Source organism: Musca autumnalis, unplaced genomic scaffold, assembly GCF_047663935.1.
Source record: "Musca autumnalis isolate F117 unplaced genomic scaffold, ASM4766393v1 scaffold_4, whole genome shotgun sequence".
In the NCBI taxonomy this organism is placed as follows: Eukaryota; Metazoa; Arthropoda; class Insecta; order Diptera; family Muscidae; genus Musca; species Musca autumnalis.
In genome coordinates this window covers 139,168,206-139,193,838 of record NW_027411977.1, presented here as the reverse complement: position 1 = coordinate 139,193,838, position 25,633 = coordinate 139,168,206, and the positions used below count along the sequence as shown (strand labels likewise).

Sequence of the window (25,633 nt, the reverse complement as noted above, 5' to 3'; positions counted from 1 at the left end):
ATGTAATACCGGCCATGATGATCAGCGTCGACGTTCGCATAGTTCCGGCACTGACAGTCTCTTGACAGTATATCATCCCTGCCACAATACGAGCAGAAGGCCCGCCATTTGCCCTTGCATTGTAATCGAGTGTGCCCCTTCCTCTTACAACGCCAGCAGTGAGTTGAACGATTATAAGCCTCGGACGCTTCAGAAACCATATGCGACGTGTGTGGCCGGTTGGATCGGCACTCATCTTCTTTGAGCAGCTCAAAGTCATCAGTCAGGGAAATTAACTCATCCAGGTTGCTGAAGTCTCTTCGACGGACATATAGGCGATATTCTGGGCGAAGGCCATCATATATCCGGTCGAGATGATCCATAGTACGAAGCTTAGGATGTTGCCTGGCGATTGTTAATATTTGTAGTATGTACTCTTTTGCCTTCTCTCGATTAGACTGTCGGCGGTTATAGAAACACTGTTCGATATGCGCCAGATGTCTCTTCGGTAAAAAGAATTTTTCAGCTTCTTCGCGAAATGCGGGCCACGAAGTCATATACGGTTTTTTAATTCTATACCACTTCAGTGCGTTTCCTTCCAAAATGCCAGGTAGTGTGGAGATTAGACGATTCTGGGGAATCTGGTAACACTCTGCCAATTCCTCTAGCCGTTCCAGAAATTCCGGAAGGTTCCCCTCGCCGGTAAATTTTAAATTCCATTGTTGAACTATGTTCATGGTTTCGAAATCACAAACTTCTCGGGATTGCGTTCTTAAATTGTTATCGTATTTCCGACCCGATCCGTCCTCGTTGGTGGTGGTTTCGTATTTTCCGCATTGCGATTTTGAATCGAGTCCCTGCTCGGGCGCCATTTGTAACGTGGTTTTGTCGTCGGCTGGGGTAGACTTAGTCGTGTCCAGGGTCGCCATAAGGGCCCACTAAACCTTACGGAATAATAAGACGAATAATCTCCCTTTCCTGGGGGTTTAAATCGGATATTTATTGATATAAAACTAATTTATAATCTACTGATGTTTAAATACGATAAGAAGGATAATTGGCTGGGGAATCGGCAACTTGGATTCAGTAAATTGTTTGATGATGATCGGGAACTCAGTGATTCGCCGTTCGGTAGTAGGCGATCTGAAGATAATCGGGAACTCGATGATTCGCTGTTCGGCGACGATTTGAAGATAATCGGGAACTCGGTGATTCGCCGTTCGGTAGTAGGCGATCTGAAGGTAATCGGGAACTCGATGATTCGCTGTTCGGCGACGATTTGAAGATAATCGGGAACTCGGTGATTCGTGTTGTAGATGTTCGGCCACTCGGGGTTCGTATTGTAAGTGTTCGGCCACTCGGTGATTCTGCACTCGGCTCGGCTGTTCGGGTTGTTGTTCGTTAGTATTAGTTCTAAGTTAGTCTCTACGGTATTCTACGAGTACTGACTAGTGGAACAACACCCGAAGGTGGAGTGGAACAACACCCGAAGGTGGAGTGGAACAACACCCGAAGGTGGAGTGGAACAACACCCGAGGGTGGAGTGGAACAACACCCGAAGGTGGAGTGGAACAACACCCGAAGGTGGAGTGGAACAACACCCGAAGGTGGAGTGGAACAACACCCGAAGGTGGAGTGAATGTATTAGCCACCGCGCAAAGGGGTAGCTCTCAAAATTTCTTCCCAACCTCTTAACACTCTCGTGTCGGTTGGCGGACTACGAACACAACAACTGTACTCAAGCCCGTATGGCTGGCTCCCTGCAGTAGCAAGCCTCCCAGTCCCTTCACAAACTGAAATACTTAAGTGAACGGTTGCACAAAGCGATTGAGAAGTATTCCGTTGTTGTAATGCTGGTGATTTATTACATTGCATTATAACGCATCGTTTCCATAGTAGCGTCAGGTGTTTTATCAGTGTGGATGGCATTGAGCTGTTTCATAGTAGGGACGTAATGATGTTGGTATTATGTTCGTGATCATTTTGTCACGTTACACCAATTCAAATTTTTGATGATGTTGTTTATGATTGTTGGTTCCATGTTTGAGTAGAAGGTTAAGCTTGGAGTAAAGCATACTCCTGTTAATCTATATCGCTTACGAGTTAACCTCGGGCAGCGACATAAAATATGCTCAATAGTCTCCGTTTCCTCCTCGTCTTCACAGAGCCTGCAATAGTCCACGCCATCATCCTGCCATTTGCCGATAAAAGCTCGGATGTTGCAATGACCGGTAATGACTCCCGTCAATACCCTGATTTCTGACTTGTTCAAATTTAAGAGTGAAGTTGTTCTGTTTGTTGATAGAGTCGGCCAAATGGCCCTTGTCACGTTGCACTTTGGTTCATTATGCCATAGTTCCTTGGCTCGTTCTTCAAAGAACGTCTCCACTCTCCGAAAAAGGTGACATATGGGTGGTCTGATTGAATCAGTGATTGCTAGACTTGTTGATTGGGATCCATGTCTTGCAAGTTCATCTGCCCTCTCGTTTCCCACAATGTCACAGTGTCCCGGTACCCAGCAGAGTCGGACAGCGTTAGTGAAGTTCGCCAAAGCAGTTCTACACTCAAGAACGGTCTCAGACATGATACTGGAGGATTTGATGGCTTTAAGAGCCGGCTGACTATCAACGAAGATAGTCACCGGTTCAAAGATTTCTACATCCAGACTTTTTATCAACTCTGCGGCCATTTTGATCGCGAAGATTTCTATTTGAAAAACACTACAGTCGCTGTTCAACCTATGTGAGTATTCGAGACAAAGCTTTTCGCAGTAGACGCCAGCTCCGGTACCTTTTTTCATCTTGGAACCGTCTGTGTAGAAAGCCAGACCGTCCAGAGGAGGGTTACTACCGATGCAGTCATCTCTACTAGGGATAACGACCTCAAAATCTTTGGATTGGTTATAAGTAGTCGCTGAATTTCCCCTGCAGATTTAAGCTAAGGTTTGGTCGTAGCTCCCGAAGAATGCATGCATGTCCATAGGTGCTGTCACGCCAACGATTCAGTTCATGTAGCCTTAGGGTACTACGTGCTGCTTGACCTTTGATGCTGAGTCTCATGGGCAAGAGGTTCAACATCGCATTTAGAGCTGCTTGTGGTGTACTTCTAAAAGCTCCAGTTATCAGGATCGAGGCTGCTCTTTGCACCTTGTCTATGCTGCCGGAGTTCGATTTATGTCGAAGCGCATGCCACCAGACAAGACATCCGTAGGATAAGATGGGTATCACAACAGTATTATACAGCCAGTGTACAATAACTGGGTTCAATCCCCAGCTTTTCCCAATCGAATTCTTACATGAATAAAGTGCAATCATACCTCTCTTCGTCCGTTCTCGACGTTCCCTTTCCATCTCAATTGAGAATCCAGGATTGTACCTAGGTATTTGGCCTCAGGAGATAGATGTAGTTGCACTCCATCCAATGTTGGTGGTACGAAGTCACCGAACTTACGCTTTCTGGTGAACAATACCAGTTCTGTTTTCGTTGGATTTACACCAAGGCCATTTGCGGTGGCCCAACGGGACAGCTCTAGTCCGAGGCTGCTCTTTGCACCTTGTCTATGCTGCCGGAGTTCGATTTATGTCGAAGCGCATGCCACCAGACAAGACATCCGTAGGATAAGATGGGTATCACAACAGTATTATACAGCCAGTGTACAATAACTGGGTTCAATCCCCAGCTTTTCCCAATCGAATTCTTACATGAATAAAGTGCAATCATACCTCTCTTCGTCCGTTCTCGACGTTCCCTTTCCATCTCAATTGAGAATCCAGGATTGTACCTAGGTATTTGGCCTCAGGAGATAGATGTAGTTGCACTCCATCCAATGTTGGTGGTACGAAGTCACCGAACTTACGCTTTCTGGTGAACAATACCAGTTCTGTTTTCGTTGGATTTACACCAAGGCCATTTGCGGTGGCCCAACGGGACAGCTTTGATAAGGCTCTTTGCATAAGCTCCGATATTGTGGACAAGAATTTGCCAGTTATTAGTATAACCACATCATCCGCGTAAGCGACAACCTTAATGCCCTGATTGTCGAATTCCGCCAAAATATTGTTTATCACAAGTAGCCACAGCAGCGGTGAGAGTACACCTCCCTGGGGAGTACCTCTAGTTACTGTCTTCCCTTCCTACGCCGCCTCCCTGCTCTAGTCCCATATCGATGCAGTTTGTAACAAGTTTTACATTTTACTGAAATGGTGGAAAGGAAAAGTCAAAATTTGAATTTTTGGACAAAAAATTTTGAAAAATAAACTCGATCGACGAGTTTCTAAATTTTGATGTCCTTACTATATTTTTATGAAATCATCTTATAATAAAGATGTTATCTAATTTTATGAAACAGCTCTTCAAAATATGATACAGGAATATCAGGTTGCAAAAAAATCATAATAACCATCCGTATTTCATACATAGGTAATAACTTAAACGAAATTACCGAAATACATAAAAATAGATTTTTTTGAGAAAGAAACGAGTAAAACAGTTAAAGGACAATGAAAACGTGACAATAACGATTTTTTGGAACCTACATACAATTCTTTTCTTTTTCAGTTCAAGAACAAAACGGACATAGATGGAACTATAAGGTCAAAATATTCTACAAAAAGATTCCTCATTCTATTTAACTGAAAAACGTCATCTCAAAATGATGAAACAATATCGTCAAACAAAGCTATAAAGCAATTTTTAAGGCGTTATTGGGCGCCAATCAAAAAAATCATTACGTCATAACTCAGAAATATCAGCTATGGGATCATTTCGGTTACTTAATATACTCAATATTGGCTTTCATTCCCAAAGGGAATTTTTCACCCCTAGATCTTGACTTCCATTTGGTGTCACAGTGTAATTAGTAGAATATCCGAAGAGACCACAATGTCTTTCGACGGAGTCCAACAGGTCCATTAATAGATGACAAGGATGATTTCTCACAAAAGACAAGATGAAAAAACCAGTAGATCTTTGTAAGAAGACCAGTAGGTATTTCTCACAGAAGACTTGTATATAAGACGTAAAATGTTCAATTATAACTCGATTGTTATAGATCTTTACTTTTGCTTGCAAAAAATTAAAAGATCAATTGGACCAAAAAATATTTTCCATATGATTTTTGTAATCAAAATAGAGATGCAAGAGTCTAGACTTAAATGATAGTAAATATCCTGTGAATCGTCCTCTAATTACCGTTCGCTTATATGTTTTCTTATAGATTTCTTTTCAAATAAATAATGTTTTTTGAAAAAATTGGTGTGCTGAATTTAGTGCTATCTTTCTATAATGTAGAAAAAATTGCCCGGAGTCGGAGTCGAGTTATATTTTTCGACTCCGACTCCGAAACCCTGGTTTAAAGAGTTCCGGATATATCACCTCACGTTGGGGAACTCCCTGCTTCAATCTACGGGGCGTGGACTTCTTTTTCCTGAATTCCACGTTATATTGCCGTTCTCACATGTAATTGATTATCCAAAGTTTCAGACTTGGTCGGAGGGTAGTCAGTATCAAAGGCTTTTGACAAGTCGAGCGCCACCATCACAGTTCTATCGTACAGCAGTTAATGATAAGCTGGGCCCGAAAGTTATGGTCCAGAGAGTTCTGGCATGTATTCCTGTCGACGAGTTTATGGAGCAATTGTATGTTATGAACTTTAAGGAGTGGATGTCACCAGCTGTTTACCAGAAGAGTGTGCACTTAGTTTCTGCTCCGTGAACTACGGTTGCGGATGTGAATTCGAAGTTCAATCTGATCTTGGAGTGCACCGAACGTGCTGATGAGAAACTCTGCATTAGGTGGCATCGCTTCCCTGCTCGTCGGCAGGATGTGGTAGCCTCATGTTTTAGGTGTTTGTCCTTCGACCATAGGGTGCGGGAATGTCGCCTGCAGGAGGATGTTTGTCGCAGGTGTGGTGGTACAGGCCATTTGGCCTCGTTGTGTCCGAATGCTATTAATTGTAGAAATTGCGCGTTCCGTGGACTTCCCTCAGGACATCTGATGATGTCCATGGGAGTGTTGGTGTTGGAAGAGGAGGAGAGTTAGTGGAGTTGGAGTGGTGCGGCGTCTTATCCTGGTGTGGATGTCGTGCCGATCATCCGTGAGGGTGGCTCTTCCATCGTTTGTGTTGTGTTGTCCGTTGCCGCGGTCCCTGTGGGCCCATTGTGCAGTCCATGAGGACAGCATGTTAATTGTTTGTGGTCCTGTGTTGTGTATTTTCCGCTGGCTGAATTGGAGTGCGGTACTGTTTGGAGTCCAACTGGTAGTGGTCATTGCCCACGAAGCCGGACCGGAGGCTATATTCTGGTATCCAGATCTTCGGATCTGGCCTGGCAGTTGGTGTTGGCCCCCTTGTTGGAGCATCGCGGTGGCTGTGGTTAAGACCCAAAGACCGAGAGCCAAAGACCTCGGCTAGAGTGTGGAGTTGCACTACAACAAGGTGCCTGATCCAAAGAAAGGTGGGAGTTTAGATAGGCTCCGCTCCTAACCAAGGATGCGATCACATCCAAATACTTGTGAGCGAATTGGCATTCGTACTTTTGTGCGGGGGCGTTGGTAGACGCATTGTATTCACCCGGTGTTAAGAGCACTGTGGGGTAGGTCGCATGGCAGGTACCCACATTAAACACCACGACCACGACGTATAGCCCTCTAGTGATTGCCGAGGACCCAATGTCGTAACTCATGATTATCTTTAAAGCCCATTGAACAGACTGTGCAATAGGAAAGCTAATTCTCCACTTCTGGTGCGATCCTTCCTCCGTACGTTGTAACCATCACAACGCCGGACGCTGAAGATGTGGTTAAGCTTGGTTTCCTGCACCGCCACCAGCATGATTTTCTTCCGACTCATGAAACTATTTCCTCTATCTTATCTCACAGTCCACTGCAATTAAGTTACATTTTCAGGGATTGAAACAACAACGACTGGTGTAAAGTTGGTTTGAAGGTACTGCTGGGGAGTATAGTATTCTGACGACTCGCTGGGAGCTGTGTTCATGCAATCGTTGTAACTCGATGCGTTTAACTAAGCTAATGTCGTTGAATATCCGATACAGCTGGACCTTCAAACGACGTTGATATTGGCTGTCAACGCAGATTGACCCGTAGATTTTGGAAGGAGTTTTCTCTCTAACAAAGCACTGCCTTATCCGCTTGCGTAAGCACCTAGGCTTAGGAATGGTACACGTTTTTATCGTTCTTATGGGCGCATGTTTGCCCACTACAGTGGTTTTTGGACTCATTTTAATATATCATTTCATTGAAATTATGAAACAGTAAATAAATAATTTTATAATTCTCACTGTTACCATATGTATACGTTTACACACACTCCGCGTGTAATGATCATTTTCCGTATGCACGGAATGTCGCCCGGCAACCATGGCAGAGAAAAATACTCGTATGAACGAAGATCTATTTACACTCTGTTAAGAACTTTCTTTCGTACAGACAATCAACAATGTCACATGCATTTTATGAATGTTTTCACAGATATTGTTGTTGTCGCAATTGTTGGTCATGAGTACACGCTAGGTTAGTTCGCGGTACAAAGATCTAAGGAGTGCCTCCCACCAATATAAATGTTTTTTCTCTTGTGTTCGTTGTATTGCCCATTGACGTCGCGGTCTAAAAATGAACGCCACCTCATCGCATTGTTTATTGTGGTTATTTTTATTATTGAACGTCAATATCAAATGTCTTGCAATTTTGCAATGACTGATTGGTTGACAATCGGCTAAGGGAAAAAATATTTATCTATTCATGGATTCATTGGAAATCATTGACAGTTATCAAATATTCTCTACGATGACACCCAACCACCACTGGATGTAGTTGTAGTAAACAACTTTGATAACAGTTAGTAACACAGTCGGATGAAAAACAAAAATATTTTTTTTTCTTCTCTGCGAAAGTTTCTTGTTGAGGTTTTTGAAAAATGTATTTATTTCCGACGTTCGTTGGATATAATTAATAGAACAGAGTCGATCTGTTTAAAATTTGAAGAAACGATTTCATTACTGTAATAAGGAAAAATTGTGCGCACTATTCCATACTTTGCACATCGTCAAATTTGTACCAGATATAGATGAGATTTCAATATGGACTCTATCGGTCCACCTCCCACACCAATTTTCGGAAGAGTTCAGTTTAGGACCTGTTCTCGAATCGCTTTGCTTTTTGTTTCAACAACTTATATTTGGTGCCCCCTTTACGGCGGTACATGTTTTATCGGGGGGCAAGTCCATGCTTCCTGTGAAAATTGTCCGAAAGTTTTAAAACACCCCTATGGCACCATCTATAGTGGTTGGAGTGCACGACAACTCTCGAACGGATCAGCCGATTCGGTCTAGCATTTGGCGTTCATAATATTTTGTCCAAACATAGTTTAAGTTCGAAGATAGACCATACCAGCCCACTCCTTCAGGTGTGCACACGATAATTCTTGAAGGGACCAACCGAATTCGTATCGTAATCTCTCTAAGGGACAAAGATCAGTACTTCTTCGAGTATTTCCCACACAAAAATTTGTGAAGAGTGCAGTTTGGTCTTTTTGTAACAACTTATATTCTCTGCCTACATTACTTCAGTAAACGTTTTTTTTTCAGGGGAAAGTCCTTACTTTTTGAGATAATGGGCCAAAAGCTCAAAAAACCTGCCTGCACCAACTAAACTGGGTAGTACGTAAGATAACCCTCGAAGGAAGAAACCGATTTTTACCAAACCTTGTACTTTGTATTAGTATTTTGTGTTACTTCATTTCTTTTGGTCCTAGTCTGAGGGCCAAGCCAACTGATACTTTTTTACTTGTTAAGTCATCTGTTACCTTTTCTATGATTTGACTTATGATATCATCTAGTGTTGGGCAATCTCGTTCATTGAGCGGATCGATCTTTTTCATTCCGTTCACTAAAAGGATCCGGGTCGTTTACTTCGTTCGTTGGCTCTTTTTCGTTCAACAATACATTTGACTGTATTATTTTCTTTTGAAGTCGTTCGTTCTCTGCTGCATATGACTCCGTCGATCTTTTCACCGAATTGTTCTTTTGAAAATGTTCGTTCACGAATGACACAACTGTTGTGTTACTTGCTTTTTTGTGTGGTAATGGGGGTGGTTTTGTTTCTGAACGTAGTGGTGGTGGTTTTGATATGAAAGAACCAGATGAACGAATGATGCAAAAGAAAGATATGACCGATATGTACTACTGAATGAGGTGAGTTACTGAGCGAGAGTAGCTCTCCGAATCATTGTTAATTTTGTGTGGAAATTTGTGCTGCTTGCGTTTGTTTAGAGTTTGACTGCAAAACCAATGCTGTTAATTTTGTAAGCAGCAATGACTCACTCGTCCATCGGGGATCTAAATGAACGATATAAGAGAATGAGCTGGATACAAATCCATTCGTTCTTTTCACGGAATCGTTCCTTTGAGCCGGTTCGTTCATGAACGACACAACTCTAATATCATCGTCGTCAGAAAACAAAAAACTAATAACATGTGATATTTTTGGATTCTCCAGCAGGATAATGTAATGGTCACACAGCAGACTGAGGTTGTCTGAAACCTTATTTGGTTCTGAAGTGTTCGGATAGGTTATTTTGAATTTTGGTGCCATATTGCAAAGCTGTATGAGCTTTTCGGGTGGGCAGTATGAGCTTTTCGTAATCTAAAGCCTATGGTGGATTCGACGGGTCTCAAGATGCATTGATATGGTCCAATATAAAATGTTAAGACAAATGAGGTTTGTATAAAACAAATATGCGAAAAAGAAATAGGTATAAGTGGGCTAATTGAGACATTATCCAGCACAATATTCGGTAACAGAAAATAGATGGACCACCAACATTTTTTTTCAGATTTGTCTAATGTTATTGAAACGACAAATTTACTCTGCGTCTCTACCCAGATCCGCTTTTTTCTCTTGTGAGCAGAATATCCCGACATGTCCGCTATAGATTCTTTTAGTCCGTGCCGTAACTGAGGAAAACACAGGACCAATATGGATGTGCTCGGTTTGTCACATTCGCATCCACCACACTCAAACTTCCGTAAGATGCCAATATGGATGTGCTCGGTTTGTCACATTCGCATCCACCACACTCAAACTTCCGTAAGATGCAATCGATGCTGGGATTGTGTGCATCTCAGGGCTTGCTCTGGACTTGTTAATGTGAGGGAGTACGACAGGGACTATGTTGATGAATGGTGCATGAATATCGCCCCAGTGAGTCGTCTTCATCAGAATACAAGACGTCACCTGACAATCCGTCGTTTCTCTTTGGTCAGACCATCTTCCCATAATTATTTTCACAAAAAGAACGCCCGATTTCTCCACCTCTGAATTCCGCACTTTCATCAATCATGGGAAAACTAATTGGCCTAGCTTTAGAGAGTTTACTAATCATCGCTTCAGAGATTTATCTAAGAGAGGACGCTCCGTACGCTATGAATCTTCTTATTGAATACCCAAAGTGATACCAAATTTCCCTGCAAAGGTGGCGGGATTTCCAAATGCGTGATGAGCTTCCTCGACCCAACCCCAGTGATCCCAGAATCAGCGAACTGACACTGAAGGTAAACATGTTGATAGGTGAGCGTAGGCGTAACACGTGGCTAAATCACCCGAAGAGTTGCATCATTGGAACCGGAATAGGTGAATTGTGGGCAACGGTTAAGTCACGCTCGAACCCTGTAGAGATAAGACCTCAGTCAAGTTTGGCTACGTTGGCAGGCTGATCCCAATCTATAGTTTGAAGAGAACCCCGGGAGTGACAGGGTGATCGTGCTACGGAGGAACCCCGCAATTTACTGTGGATGATGTTGCGAATGCCATCCGGAACTCTAAGTCACCCAAAGCGTTGGGTCCTGAATCTCCATAAGTTGAGTATCTCACCTGTCGTTAGCCATCCACATCGTGCCCGAAGTCTGAAAAATGGACAGTCAACAAATATTATTTGTACAGACCGTTTTCGCTTTTGTCGCCGTAACAAAAACGTTGGAAATAGTTGCACGGGGTCGGCAAGCAGCGCAGCACAACAGTAGCGCTGAACGCCATCTCCACACATATTAGTCGAGGGAGGACTCAAGCAGCACAATCTGTGCGACAGTGTTGGTAGCGCTCGACTTATTAAAAACCTTTGATACTCTCAATCACTCCACGCTGTAGTGCTTCGGCAAAAGTTGAAACGTTGGATTAACAATTATATGTGTGCACACCAGTTGTACCTGCATATTGGGAACAAGAAGTCCAAGCTCTGTAGTGTGCAACAGGGAGTTCCTCAAAGCGGGCGATATCTTCGGAACTGTTTAATCATTGCCTCGAAGGTGAGCACTGAGTTAAATGTAGTGGTCGATGGTAGCAGAATTCCGACTGCTTTCTACACCAAGATTCTTGGGGTCACATTTTGTAGCATGCTCACATCGTTCGCGCATTCCACAGCTACCTGTGACAGGCTGAGATGCACTTAGCACTTGGGGTGCAGGCAAAGAAACCTTGTCAAACACATATCCATAACGCGATAGTTCGGCCTGTGTTAAGTATTGCAACGGGAATGAAAAACATTTGAACCTGTCAGAATACCGCCCTGAGAACTGCAACAGGGTACCTGCTTATGTCTTCGGTGGACCAGCTACATGAGGAGGCAAGTATTCTTTCAATACTGCAACACAATGACATGCTTTCTTTGCATTAGGGATCTTCACGATCTGGAAAGAGAGATCCAGGTTTAAATAGCATTAGCATACATGCAGCCGCAGATGCCATGATCCCATGTATCGCAGCTAAGGGCCGTAAGTTGCCGTGGCAAACCAGACTAATTTTGCTTCAACTATGGTAAGGATGGAGCAGCCATCTTAATTCAAATAAGTCAAGGTTTGACGACACCGTGCAAAACATCTGTCCAGCATGCAGCCCGCTTTTCAACTGTTTTGCCAAACCTTCTCAAATAACTCCAGTAGCTTTGTGGTTACCACCCATCGAAGCAGCCACATTCTTAGAACTGGAGATAGACCCAGATTAAAACGAAAAAACAAACTTATAAACATATGATATGCTGTTACAATTGTTCCCACAACATTACTGAAGAGACAAGGGAGATTTGTCTCATATCAATGAGTGCACGCCGATTCATATTGATCCAATGATAGGGGACATACCCTTTATCGCCGAGACCGAACTGTGGGTCTTACGACACCACTTGCAGGGCATTTTTTTATGGCTGTACTACTCACGAAATGTAAACCAACATTACACTGAGGAGGTTTGTCGACGCCGAAAATTTTGAAGTTCTGGTCAGAAATTGAACCACAGACCTTCTGAGTACAAGGCGGACGTGCATACCACTCACTGGCTCCGCGAATTAGCGCTGCTGTTTATTCAATGCACAGCTATCCTTTTTATATACCGGACAATATACACACTACACGTGTCCTGTACCATCTATCTAATAAGGATGTATATAGTCCTGATTCTATGCTACATCTTTATACCCAAGCAATATGGTTCCACTAGCATCGTCTGGTTCGATGAACTGAAACAATAATTAATTGTACTGTAAACACATTGAAGACCCTAACTTCTATAATTCGTACTAAGGTCATACTGGTGAAATAATATGTGAGTTTCCACTCAACAACAATATTCAACAATACAATATTTTTTTATTTATAAATTTACCACAACGCAATGTTTTTAAAATGTTCAACTTAATAATTTATTTGTAATAAAACATATTATTTACGACTTCATTTCACTGTTCTGTGGCAATGGATTTTTTTATTTATTAAAATGAGACTCAATTCAAATGTAAACAAAACAATAAACAAAAAGTAATATGTATGTATGTAAATACGTATATGAGTAACTTATACGTATACCGCACAGTGTTGCATGGCGATACGTTCCCCATATTAAAGAGCTTAAATTTCCCATATCTACTTCTTGCTGCCGCCACACACTATCTGTGGGAATAGCAGCTTTAACGATAGGCTCGATGTTATTAAGCCTGACCGCGGCTAACCCATTGAAGAAATCTTTCCATACATACATACGTAGGTACCATTCTTTGATAAATGTAGTGTCAATAAAAGACGCTGGTATTGGTGGCGGTGGTAAAACCTACAAAAAATTGTAAATAACACAACAAAAAATCTCAATCACAGTAAATAGTATTTAATTTTTATAGGATTTTATGCCAGCAAGAACAACAATTCATGACAGAAAAGAAGAAGAAACAGAAGAAAACAATTGATATTCATGTTGCACCTGTGGCCATACACAATTCGTGGAATTTTTTATTTTTGTTTGTCAATACTTTTTCAATAAGCCGTTCCACTAGTTTAATTAATCCCAGTAGTTGGGGGAGACAATGAGCGGCGGGTCGGTGGTCGGTATAAGTATGAGATCATGTGCGCGTGTATATCACATTGATCGATTCACTCGAAACCTATTTGCATATCTGGGTCTTGACGCTATTCACATGCTAATGTTGCCAAATTCATACACACCCTTCTCGGACCGAGAAAAGACACAACTACAACAACAACATCAACCAAACAATTTCTCTTTCGAGGACAACAGTCACCACAGCGACGCAATGAATTCCCAATAACTGACAATTGTCAGTCATTGTCGTTGTTGTCGCTTAAGAATTATTATTATTAATGTTTTTAATGGTGGAGTTTTGATCACTTACCAGCGATAATGAATTGCATTTTTATTAGTCATTAAAAATTATGTTTAATTTCATAGCGATTCCTTGGAATTCCATTTAATAAAAGAAACGGAAAAATGATATGACACACACACCAACACTGAGTCATGGCAGAAGTTCATTGCCTTGTCGCAGGATGTTCACAAAATGGGACGGATATTATAAAATAATGATATGTTTTAACTGTTCTAGGTAGGAGTGGAATTTTCATTATTTGTTTTCAACTGGTATTGTAGACATCAATACTTATTGTTGCCTTGCGATTTGAGCGTTTTAAGTATAGCATGATTAAAATAGTAGAACATGACAAACAGTTGTGATAAAAAAGTCGGGAACCTCCCAGGACCATAATCAGGTCCAGAAATCGAATTGAGAGATAAGGACATGCTCTAAAACAAACCAAAATATAAGCAAGAAGCACAAAAATCGCTTAAAAATGCATATGGAAGATTTTGCCAGCTTATACTGACTTTGTTATAGACATCCGAATTTAACTATTTCATGGTATACCATGATAACACGTAGCATTATTTCCCCGTCACATTGAAAATTATGCCACAGTATTACTTCCGAGTACACGAAATGTGTTCAGTAGGTCGTAGTAAGCATTTCTGAAAATTTTAGAAATGTGTACCCCACACATTCCTAATGAATATTAGTCTCCAAATGTGCTATTTTCGACAGGAAATATTCTTATCTCTTAATTTATTTAGAGATAAATAAACAACTTTTAAGACCTTATTATGGGTCTTGGAGGTCCAGTTTACTGTTAGTCGATATGGCAACCCTCCGATTGAGTTATTCTGTAGGCGGTCGCTTGTGATCACCGACTAATCTATCAATTTCCATTGTCAGACTATGGGTTCGCTAGGGTTATGACGGCGAATCTTATCACACTCATTCTCTAGTCCCGTCTCTTATGCTATAAAATTTGGTCTTATTACAGGTATTCGATCAGCAGGAATATGCCGAGCTGCTGCAGCAGTAATAATGTCTCGGAAATTCCTCTCTGCTACCCGAACATCAGAGGATTGGGCAGTTCTTAAAGCGTTGGTTAGTGAATTATCTGAAACTTCGCCAATTGGATTTCCCATGGTTAAGGAAAGTACGGCGTTCAGGGGTTATGAAGTCGGGTGGTCTATTGATAGAGATGAGGATAGGGAGATGGTTCGACCCAAAGGAAATGTCGGGTCACGTTATTCGTTAGACCAGTGACACGATGGATATGTCAGGTGAACTTTGGTTGTCTTCTCTATTCGTGGTGGGTACGTCCTCGTTCACTGTGCAAAATGTGGAGTTATCATTTGATTAGTCAGCGATATACCTCTCTGGTCATTCCTTAGGATTGAATGCCATAACTTATGATGGACATTGAAATCTCCTGGGACCAGCAGGATATCACCTTCCAACAGTGGTCTGATGTCAGGCGAACATCTCGGGACATAGCTATTAATAGGCGCGATAAGCAAATTTAGCAGTTCTATTTCTGCGCTACCACACTTTACCGTTACCCTCATCCACTCCAACTATGGGCCACCAGAGTCGAGAACAAGCGAGATAGGTGTGTCCTGAAGAGACTGATGCAATAGAATTGCTAATCCACCACTCTCCTTCTCGTACGATCCAAGCGACGTACGTTGTATCCATTCAAAAATTGCAGGTCTTGTTGTTCAGCTTCGTTTCCTGAATTGCCGAGACCATTGTATTTCTTCGACTCATAAAATTTACAATCTCATTGATCTTGCCACGAAGACCGTCGTCCGGGATTACTCTCCATCCCGGTATATACACTTTATATTATAACTAGTTTCCCTTCCTATCCAAAGGGTCCAAAACAAGGACCTATTTTGAACGTTTTTGATGGATGGAGCTGTAGCTAAAATCCAAAGTATACCGAAAATCGGGAGATACCGTTATATGAGGGCCATACAAAAAATTGGCATATGTTCATAATTTTTAGTGGTGATGTTTCGTGACTGCAGGGAACCTCAAATGTCAAGTTATGGGTAGCTCAGTCAAAAAATTTTGCTCAAATCCTCACAATAAATAAATAAGGGAGGTACGGTTATACCAAACAATGGACCAATGTTGACAATTTTTAAGAAAGTTCTATGACCACTGGGATCTTCAGTTGTCAAATAACAGGTATTTCGTCCAAAAATTGTTGCTAAAATCCTCAAAACACCGGGTACGTTATATGAACCTATGTTGATAATTTTTGGTGGTGAAGTTTCGTGACTGCAGGGAACCTCAATTGTTAAATTACGGACAGTTCCGTGAAGAAATTTAGCCAAAATCCTCAACATACGGAAATTCGGGAGGTACTGTTATATGGGGGCTATACCAAAACAGTAGAGTATTTTTGATGGAGAAGTTTTGTTGGCAAGAAGAACTTTAAATATTAATTTACTGCTAGTTCGGAAAACTTTCCATATGAATTTTGTCGGTATAGGCCGACGCCTTCATATAGCCGCATAAAACGGTACATCCCGATTTGAGGTATTTCGAAGACGGTGCCCTCAATAATCCACCGAAATGGCTGAAATTTGGTATTTAGTCATCATTTGGAGTACAAAACTTTCCATATGAATTTTGTCGGTACAGCGGTACCTCCCGATTTGAGGTATTTCGAAGGTTGTTGCCTCAGTATTCCTCCGAAATGGCTGAAACTTTTTATTTCATTTTTATTTTATTTTCGTTGATGGTATGAAACTTTCCCCCAGAAATGTGTCTGTACAGATCCACGCCTTAATATAGCCCCCATACAACGGTACCTTCTGATGTTCTATTTTTTTAAACTTAAGGCCACAATAATCCATCGAAATGGCTGAAATTTGGTATTCAGTCTTCGTTGGGGGTATTTAACTTTTCCCTCTAAATATGTCGGTATAGGTCCACTCATTCATATAGCCCCCATAAAACGGCACATCCCAGTTTTCGGTAGTTTGAAGTTTGTGGCCTCAATATTCCACCGATGTGGCTGAAATTTGTTATTCGTTGTTCGTATAAAACTTTCCCCGATACCTCCCGAATTTCTGTATTTTAAAAGTTAGCCACATTGTTTTACCGAAATTGCTGGAATTTGGTATTTAGTCTTCTTCATAAACGAAAGGAAATTTATTATTTCAATATAACTCGTGGTGGATGGTATAAGTTCGGCCGGGCCGAACTTAACCCAGTTACTTGTTTTCTATGTCAAAAAAAAAACTTTTTTCCAAATAAAAATATTTTATTTCGAAAAGAACATGACACAATTAATTGTGCCATGGAAAAGAAGTATTCCCGAGAAAATATTTTTAAAGAAAATAAATTTTGAGGAAAAATTCGGAAAGGCCATATTTATCTCGCTATTGCTGTATTGTTGTGATGTTTTCTGAAGCAATAAATATTTCATTAAGTGACGTAATTTCCAACGACCCAACCAGTCATATGCCCCAGATTCTATAGAAGACACACTTTTTGGAAATAATCTGTTTTGTTCAGTTTATGAAGACAGCTTAGTTTGAAACGAACTACTCTCCCGATGTACATTTGTATCGTATTTAAAAGGTAACATTTTGAAGATGTGAAAGTTTCCCGATTAGAGGTTCTGTACAAACTCAATTGCATTTTCTTATGACCATCCGCAGTAAAATTAATAACTCTTTCGGATCTATGCAATATTTTTAAGGATTAAAAGGTAAGTTAAAAAAAACACATTTCTTTCACATTGCATTTAATATTCAACAATTCTCCTTTGACTATAATATCTTAGAGAAAAATGTGGGAAATTATAATGTTGCTTAAATTTGTCAACAGACCAACTTTCCTATGAGAAAATTGTAATTTTTCTTAGCAAAAAATTCTTTGCACAAAATCAAGTGGCATCATTTTGTCTACGACCAACTAGATCTTTGGGACCTGTGCAATGTATTCCCCTCCGACTGAAAAGTAACTTTGCAAAGCTGTTGCGGCTAAGATTGTATCTTGAAAGAAACCAAAATGTATGCAGATCATCATATTTTTCATTTCTCTGTTGTTGTAGGTTTCATGCGGAAAAAAATTAAAAAGCCACTGTAAAAACAAAACAGAAAACGTCTTGTTGCACTGAGTTATGATGGCACGATTTTGATGAGGATGAAGTTTTTTTGTCGTTTTTACTTCGTCGCAACAATGAAAAAAATCAAAACTGAAAAGGATACCGCCTGAGTTGTCCCATTGCAAAACGATGACAATTCTGAGACAAGGAAATGATGTCATAAGTTTGAAGCACAGCCGACTACAAATGAAAAGCATATTAAGATTTTTATTAGTTAGCGAAAAAACTTTTAAAGCATTGTCGGCTTATGTGATAGGTGCAGTTAAACTACATATTCGTACACAAGCAACATTATAATTTTTAAAAGTAAAAAATGATTTTTAGGGCTCAATATTTGTTGCAAAATGTAATGATGCGGGCTTTAAGTACATAGGTCATAACCGAATAAATGTTGTGTTCATGATTAGTCAACGGAGCTACAGCAAGGTATGCAATCAGCATGAGAAAATAAACTGCTAAGTAGAAGAGGTAATATATTGTTCGCCCTACTTCATTCATAATCCAATTTTTGTGTCTACAGTTGCCAAAAAATTACGTTAGTTAAGGGGTCATGTCCATTGATCATCTTTAGAGAAAAAAGGATGAAAAATAGTGCATTTGGTGATAAAAATCATTTTATTTAAAGATGCAAAAAGCAAGGTTGTAAAGTTCTCTGTACCAGCCACGTAAGAATTTAATGGTATGCTTATAGCTTCAGGGTCCAGGCTGTGAGATTTTGAAGGACATACATTAAGGTTATGACTTGTTGACCTTTTTCTCAAAAATGATTTCCAGTAGCGGGAATGAATGAAATTTTGTCTGTTAATGCCTAGAATAAGGTCCATTCCATTTAAGTATTAAAAAAGGTTCCGCACAAACCAATTTCAAATTATATATTTGTGAAAAATACTGTGAAAAAAATTCTCAACATTTAAAAAAGTATCAGTCGGCTTTGCCGGCTTGCCGACAGAGATTACAAAGAAGAAAAAAGTACATAACAAAAATATCAAGAGACGTCAGATAAAGTAAAACACGTCATAACACTGAAACTCCGCCAAAAATGCTTTTTCGGCACTATCGTAAAAACTATCATCTTTCATTCGCTAATAATATTTTAACGATATTCGAATTCGAGGGTTTTCCTGCCACAAACTGAGCGACGAATGAATCGTTTTCAATTCGTTCTCGTGTGTCGTTATCGAACAAAATATCCGCAAAACTATCGAAAAACATTCGAAAACGAATCGTTTGCGATAGCAATGGTATGGGGGGTTTTGTTATGTACTTTTTTCTTCTTTGTAAGTTTGCGATACGATGTGCGGTAACTGATTATAAACATTGTTGTTACCAGATGCGGATATTATTCGAATGTCCGGCACAACTTTCGAAAACGATATCACATTCGAAGGATTGGCAAATGTTTTTCGGGTGTACACAGGCACGTTGTTCTTTTGTTCGTCAAAAGTTTAAAAACGATATCATTTTCGAACATTTTGCGAATGTTTTTTCTTCATAAGAAAAATAGTTTCGAAAAACATTTTTTACTTCGGAAATTTTTTACGTTTTAAAAATCAATTTATGTAGTTCGTAAAAAATTTCCATTTGCTTTTTTGAAATATTTTCGATATAAATGCTACGTCTAATATTAACAAGAAGTGATGAGAAACACAAAAGGATACAAATACAAGACAACAATGTTTATAAACAGTTACACGCATTGAATCGCAAACATTACAAAGAAGAAAGGGTACATAACAGAAATATCAACATACGTCAGATAAAGTTAAACACGTCATAAAATCGTAAGTCTGCCAAAAAATGCTTTTTCGGCACTATCGTAAAAACTATCATCTTTCCTTCACTAATAATATTATTGACGATATTCGAATTCGAAGGTTTTCCTGCCACAAACTGAGCGACGGATGAATCGTTTTCAATTCGTTCTCGTGTGTCGTTTTCGAACAAAATATCCGCAAAACTATCGACAAACATTCGAAAACGGATCGTTTGCGATAGCAATGGTATGGGGGGGGTGTTCGAAAACGACACACGAGCAGTTTTAAACTTTTGACGAACAAAAGAACAACGTGCCTGTGTACACCCGAAAAACATTTGCCAATCCTTCGAATGTGATATCGTTTTCGAAACTTGTGCCGGAAATTCGAATAATATCCGCATCTGGTATGGGGGGTACCCTCAGCCTGTGTGGATTGAAATACTTTTTTCCAAAAAAAAAAAAAAATCTTATGTATTTAGGGGGTTTTCAAAATTTTGGGCGTATGAACCGACAAAAATATGGAAAGGAGCTCTAATTCTTTACGGGGATATTGATAGATAGGGCTTTTTTACGAAAAATGTAATATCGCTGCAAACAGGACCACTAGGAAACCCTTCGGGAAAAATGTCCAAAGGACCGATTTGGTCCATACTTTGCACGTCGTAATATTTCTACCAGACATAAAGTTCGAACATCGAGTATATGGGTTCACTCCTTCGGGTATCTCCCACACAAAACTTTGGCAATTTCAAGTCATACATAAGTTCTGTGAGAAAAAGGTGTTTTAATTCACACATATCCATAGACTTATAAGTGTATAGACAAAGAAATCCTCTCACCTAAATTCTCTCACTGAGTGTGAATTGAGTCAGTTTAATATGCACTCAAATTTTAAAATGGCAACAACTATACATTTTTAAACTATTTATTCTGGTAAAAAAAAACAATATGTGGGTAATCTTGGGCGCATCTACATCCTCAAATAAAAATATTGAAAAAAAAAGTAAAACAGTATCAGTCGGCTTTGCCGACAGAGATATACCCTCAGCCAGTGTAAATTGAAAAACTTTTTTCCCAAAAAACTTATGTATTTAGGGGGTTTCAAAATATTGGACGTATGAACCGACAAACATTTTGATTAGGATTAAGGTTCAAAAGTTTTGCGGAGGAGGTACTAAAAGGAATGGACCGACATAGACCATGGGGGTGCCATAGGGGGTTTTTACACCCTTCGGGCTGTTTTCTCAAGAAGTATGGACTTGCCCCTGAAAAAAACTTTTACCATGGTAATTGAGGCAGCGAATGCAAGTTGCTTCAACAAAAATCAAAGTGATTGGAGAGCAGGTCTTAAAGTGAATTTATTCGAAGTTTTGTGCGGGAGGTACCGGATGGAGTGGACAAATATAGCCCATATTCGAACCTGATCTATATCTGCCCCCCTATTCAGTAACTTTTTAACAACTAACTCATTGTTTATTTTACAACAATTTCATTTGTTTGTTTTATTGTTGTTACAAAAACAAAAGAAATTTAAACAATATCGATAGTTGTTAAAAGTTAAAGAATAGGCCTACTGGTGAATATATTAGGATGTGTAAAGTATGGACCAAATCGGCCCCTCCCTTCAAGTGTCATAGGGGGTTTTTCAACTTTCAGGCTATTTTCTCAGGAAGTATGGACTTGTCTCTGATGAAACTTGTACCATCGTATGGGTAACAGCGAATACAAGTTGTTACAATAAAAATCAAGGCAATTCGAGAGTGGGAGGTACCCGAAGGAGTTTACCGATTAATTCCATAGGAACAATTGGAATGGTTCCCATTGGGTTCTGTCCCTGACTGCAGCCCTGGGAAACAATAAAATCGTGGAAACTGTTTTATGGACAGAAATCATACAATCTAAAAAGGCTATATCATGTTTTTTTTACTTTCCTTACCATTTTAAATCAGATCTGTCCAGTAGAACCAACTACTTTCAATATAAATGATGAAAATCATCCCCCACAAGGTGTTTTTAATCTGCCTGACGACTACAATTTGGGTCTGGATCAAATTAGTGACCAAAAAAAAGTTATGTAATCAAACGGTGCACTCTTTTTACAACTTTTAATTGTAGAAAATAAACAAATGATAAAATAAAAATTAAAAATGGCAAGTTATAGTAATGTTAAATACTAAAATAATAGCAGAATTCCCTGAAAACATCAATGAGCAAAACATTACAGTTGCTTACTCAGTTGTTCGATATAGTACCCTATTGTACGTTCTCGAAATGGGTATATATCATCTAAATTTCTCGTTTTATGTCACTTTAAATGATATTGCACCGTTATATTGTGCATATGTATCTGTCTAACAGGTACATGTGTTTTATTATGCTTCGGCACAATAAAGGGCAAGTTTGGTGTTAAATTTTGCCTTTCTAACAGTACGAAAACTTCCAATTTTTGAATTTTTTTAAATCGTCTGTTAGTTATCTATTATTTAAGGTTGAAAAATCTGCATATTGTTCGATTATGTAACGTTTTGTAGGTCACTTATTTGGTCCTGACCCAAATTATAGCCGTCAGGCAGGTTATAAACTACTCAATTGGATGTATTACACAATTGATATTGAATTTATTTATTTCTGTTATTTATTTTCAATTGAAATGTTTGTGAACATGTACAAAAATCTTGGCCAAACCTTGCAGTTTAACAAAATTTCGGCCTATATGCCAATATGCAATTGTCATCTTGTTTCCAGGGTCATATTAAGAGACGGAATGATATACAAACCATTCTGATTGTACTTAAAGTTCATGCAACTGCGTTGCACATAATCCAAAATTATTTTATGTTAATATCTGTACTTATTCTTTTTGTATTAAAATAAGAACATAAATAATTTACTTAATTAATTTCTCGTTAGAGACGAGCTTACTGACCAAGATGCTTTTTGAAAAAGGAAAGCCGACGATACGAACCCACACAATCACCACTGTGTGACATGCATGTTTCGCCTTTGGTTTAGGAAGGCTCCTCAGACACATCGACTGTGGGGCGGCTTCGCTATCCTCTAACTTATTTCCTCTTTCAAATGCAAGTTTTTTTTTTTTTTTTTTTTTTACAAAGTTGAATTTTTTGTTCAAATCTTTGTATGGCTTTCATGACAAACGCTTAGCGTAGCCTTTGAAAGTTATGAGTTTGGTTCTGAACACTAACACGCCGTGACAACACTTTTTTCCATGTGTTTTTCAAGGACGTGGGTTCGAACCCCAGCCTGGCTCAAGCTGATTTTTATTTTTATTTGAAAATTTTGCCTATTAGGCGAAGGTCATTTTTTATTAATTTTTTTAATTAATTTCTCGTTAGAGACGAGCTTACTGACCAAGATGCTTTTTGAAAAAGGAAAGCCGACGATACGAACCGACACAATCACCACTGTGTGACATGCATGTTTCGCCTTTGGTTTAGGAAGGCTCCTCAGACACATCGACTGTGGGGCGGCTTCGCTATCCTCTAACTTATTTCCTCTTTCAAATGCAAGTTTTTTTTTACAAAGTTGAATTTTTTGTTCAAATCTTTGTATGGCTTTCATGACAAACGCTTAGCGTAGCCTTTGAAAGTTATGAGTTTGGTTCTGAACACTAACACGCCGTGACAACACTTTTTTCCATGTGTTTTTCAAGGACGTGGGTTCGAACCCCAGCCTGGCTCAAGCTGATTTTTATTTTTATTTGAAAATTTTGCCTATTAGGCGAAGGTCATTTTTTATTAATTTTTTTAATTAATTTCTCGTTAGAGACGAGCTTACTGACCAAGATGCTTTTTGAAAAAGGAAAGCCGACGATACGAACCCACACAATCACCACTGTGTGACATGCCTGTTTCGCCTTTGGTTTAGGAAGGCTCCTCAGACACATCGACTGTGGGGCGGCTTCGCTATCCTCTAACTTGCATTTGAAAGAGGAAATAAGTTAGAGGATAGCGAAGCCGCCCCACAGTCGATGTGTCTGAGGAGCCTTCCTAAACCAAAGGCGAAACATGCAGACACATCGACTGTGGGGCGGCTTCGCTATCCTCTAACTTGCATTTGAAAGAGGAAATAAGTTAGAGGATAGCGAAGCCGCCCCACAGTCGATGTGTCTGAGGAGCCTTCCTAAACCAAAGGCGAAACATGCATGTCACACAGTGGTGATTGTGTGGGTTCGTATCGTCGGCTTTCCTTTTTCAAAAAGCATCTTGGTCAGTAAGCTCGTCTCTAACGAGAAATTAATTAAAAAAAAATTAATAAAAAATGACCTTCGCCTAATAGGCAAAATTTTCAAATAAAAATAAAAATCAGCTTGAGCCAGGCTGGGGTTCGAACCCACGTCCTTGAAAAACACATGGAAAAAAGTGTTGTCACGGCGTGTTAGTGTTCAGAACCAAACTCATAACTTTCAAAGGCTACGCTAAGCGTTTGTCATGAAAGCCATACAAAGATTTGAACAAAAAATTCAACTTTGTAAAAAAAAAAAAAAACTTGCATTTGAAAGAGGAAATAAGTTAGAGGATAGCGAAGCCGCCCCACAGTCGATATGTCTGAGGAGCCTTCCTAAACCAAAGGCGAAACATGCATGTCACACAGTGGTGATTGTGTGGGTTCGTATCGTCGGCTTTCCTTTTTCAAAAAGCATCTTGGTCAGTAAGCTCGTCTCTAACGAGAAATTAATTAAAAAAATTAATAAAAAATGACCTTCGCCTAATAGGCAAAATTTTCAAATAAAAATAAATAATTTACATTGTACCATATAAATATTTCTCAAGAAAAGTCTTTTAAAAAATATTGTTATTAAAATAACGGTATATGTATAAATGCCACAAGATCAACAGTTATAGGTTATAATAAGCACCTAATTCACTAAAAACATAAATTATAAAAATCCCGGTTATGTAAATTTTTAAGGAAAATTTGGACATCTTTATACCACAGCCGACCAAGAAGAGGGCACACAAAATTCTCAATATTTGCAACTTTTGACAGTGTGTTAGTAACGTTGTATGCACGCATGCTGCAAAACAAAAACAAATCAAAACATTTGTCTGCTCTTTCGTTGCGTTCGGGTCGTGTGTGTGTGAATTGCCGAAAAACTTCGTAACTTTAACAATATCAAAGCACGACATTGCTTTATATTTGTACCATATAATTATTTCTAGGGCTCTAATTGTGAAAGATGTGACGTCAATATCCCTCCGAAATGACTGAAGTTTGTTATTTAGTCTTTCATGGGGTTTTAAAATGTTCCAGAAAATAATTATCAGTATAGGTCCACGTCTTCCTATAACCCCCATAGAAGTGCACCCCTTGATTTACGGTATTTTTTAGGTTTTAACCTTATTATCTTGCTGAAATATGTGAAATTTCGTATTTAATCTTCTTCGAGTCAAAGAACTTTACTCCAGAAATTTGTTGGTATAGATCGACGTTTTGATATAGCCCCCATAGAACGTTCCTCCTAAATTTCGGTAGTTTGAAGGTTAGCTACATTATTTTACCGAAATTGCTGAAATTTGGTATTAAGTCTTCTTCATAAACGAAAGTAAACTAATTGTTCCATTTTACTTCAATACCACACGTGGTGGAGGGTATAACAAGCCGTTCTTACTTGTTTTTTTAGTTTTGATTAAAAATATATTTTGACAGCAAATGAAGACATCAGTCGGTATAATTGCTTCACCTTATTGCACCATGGTTATAACCCTTTTTTTTTGCATATAGTTTTCACACAATTCTACTATTTCAAGCGCGATATCTCTGGAACCGTTAGTCGAAAAAAAAAAACTGAAAATACCCTTAAATAGTTTGCTGATGAGCAGCACATTACAGCAAAAAAATAAAGCAAATCAAAAACCACTTTTTGAAAAATTGTGCGATTTCACTCAGAAATCCTCATATACAAAATATTTCAAAATTCTTATTCAAAAATGTCTATTATAAATACATTGTATATTTCTCCAAACCAAACCCAAAAGTTAGAGTGAGCAAACTATGGGAAAAACTATAAATGCTTAAGGCAATGCACGTTTCATTTCAGTGAATTAAAGACGTCACTCATTTGGATAGGAAATAGGAAAATAAGCTGCTTTATATA

At 39.3% G+C, this 25,633-nt stretch overlaps 1 long non-coding RNA gene across 1 annotated transcript; it reads left to right on the top strand.

Annotated features, from left to right (window-relative positions):
- The first annotated feature begins 16,996 nt into the window (after positions 1-16,996).
- On the top strand, positions 16,997-18,001 carry LOC141403638 (uncharacterized). Its single transcript, XR_012412867.1, has 3 exons — positions 16,997-17,363; positions 17,439-17,645; positions 17,709-18,001. It is a non-coding gene; the product is annotated as an uncharacterized lncRNA (long non-coding RNA).
- Positions 18,002-25,633: the final 7,632 nt, after the last annotated feature.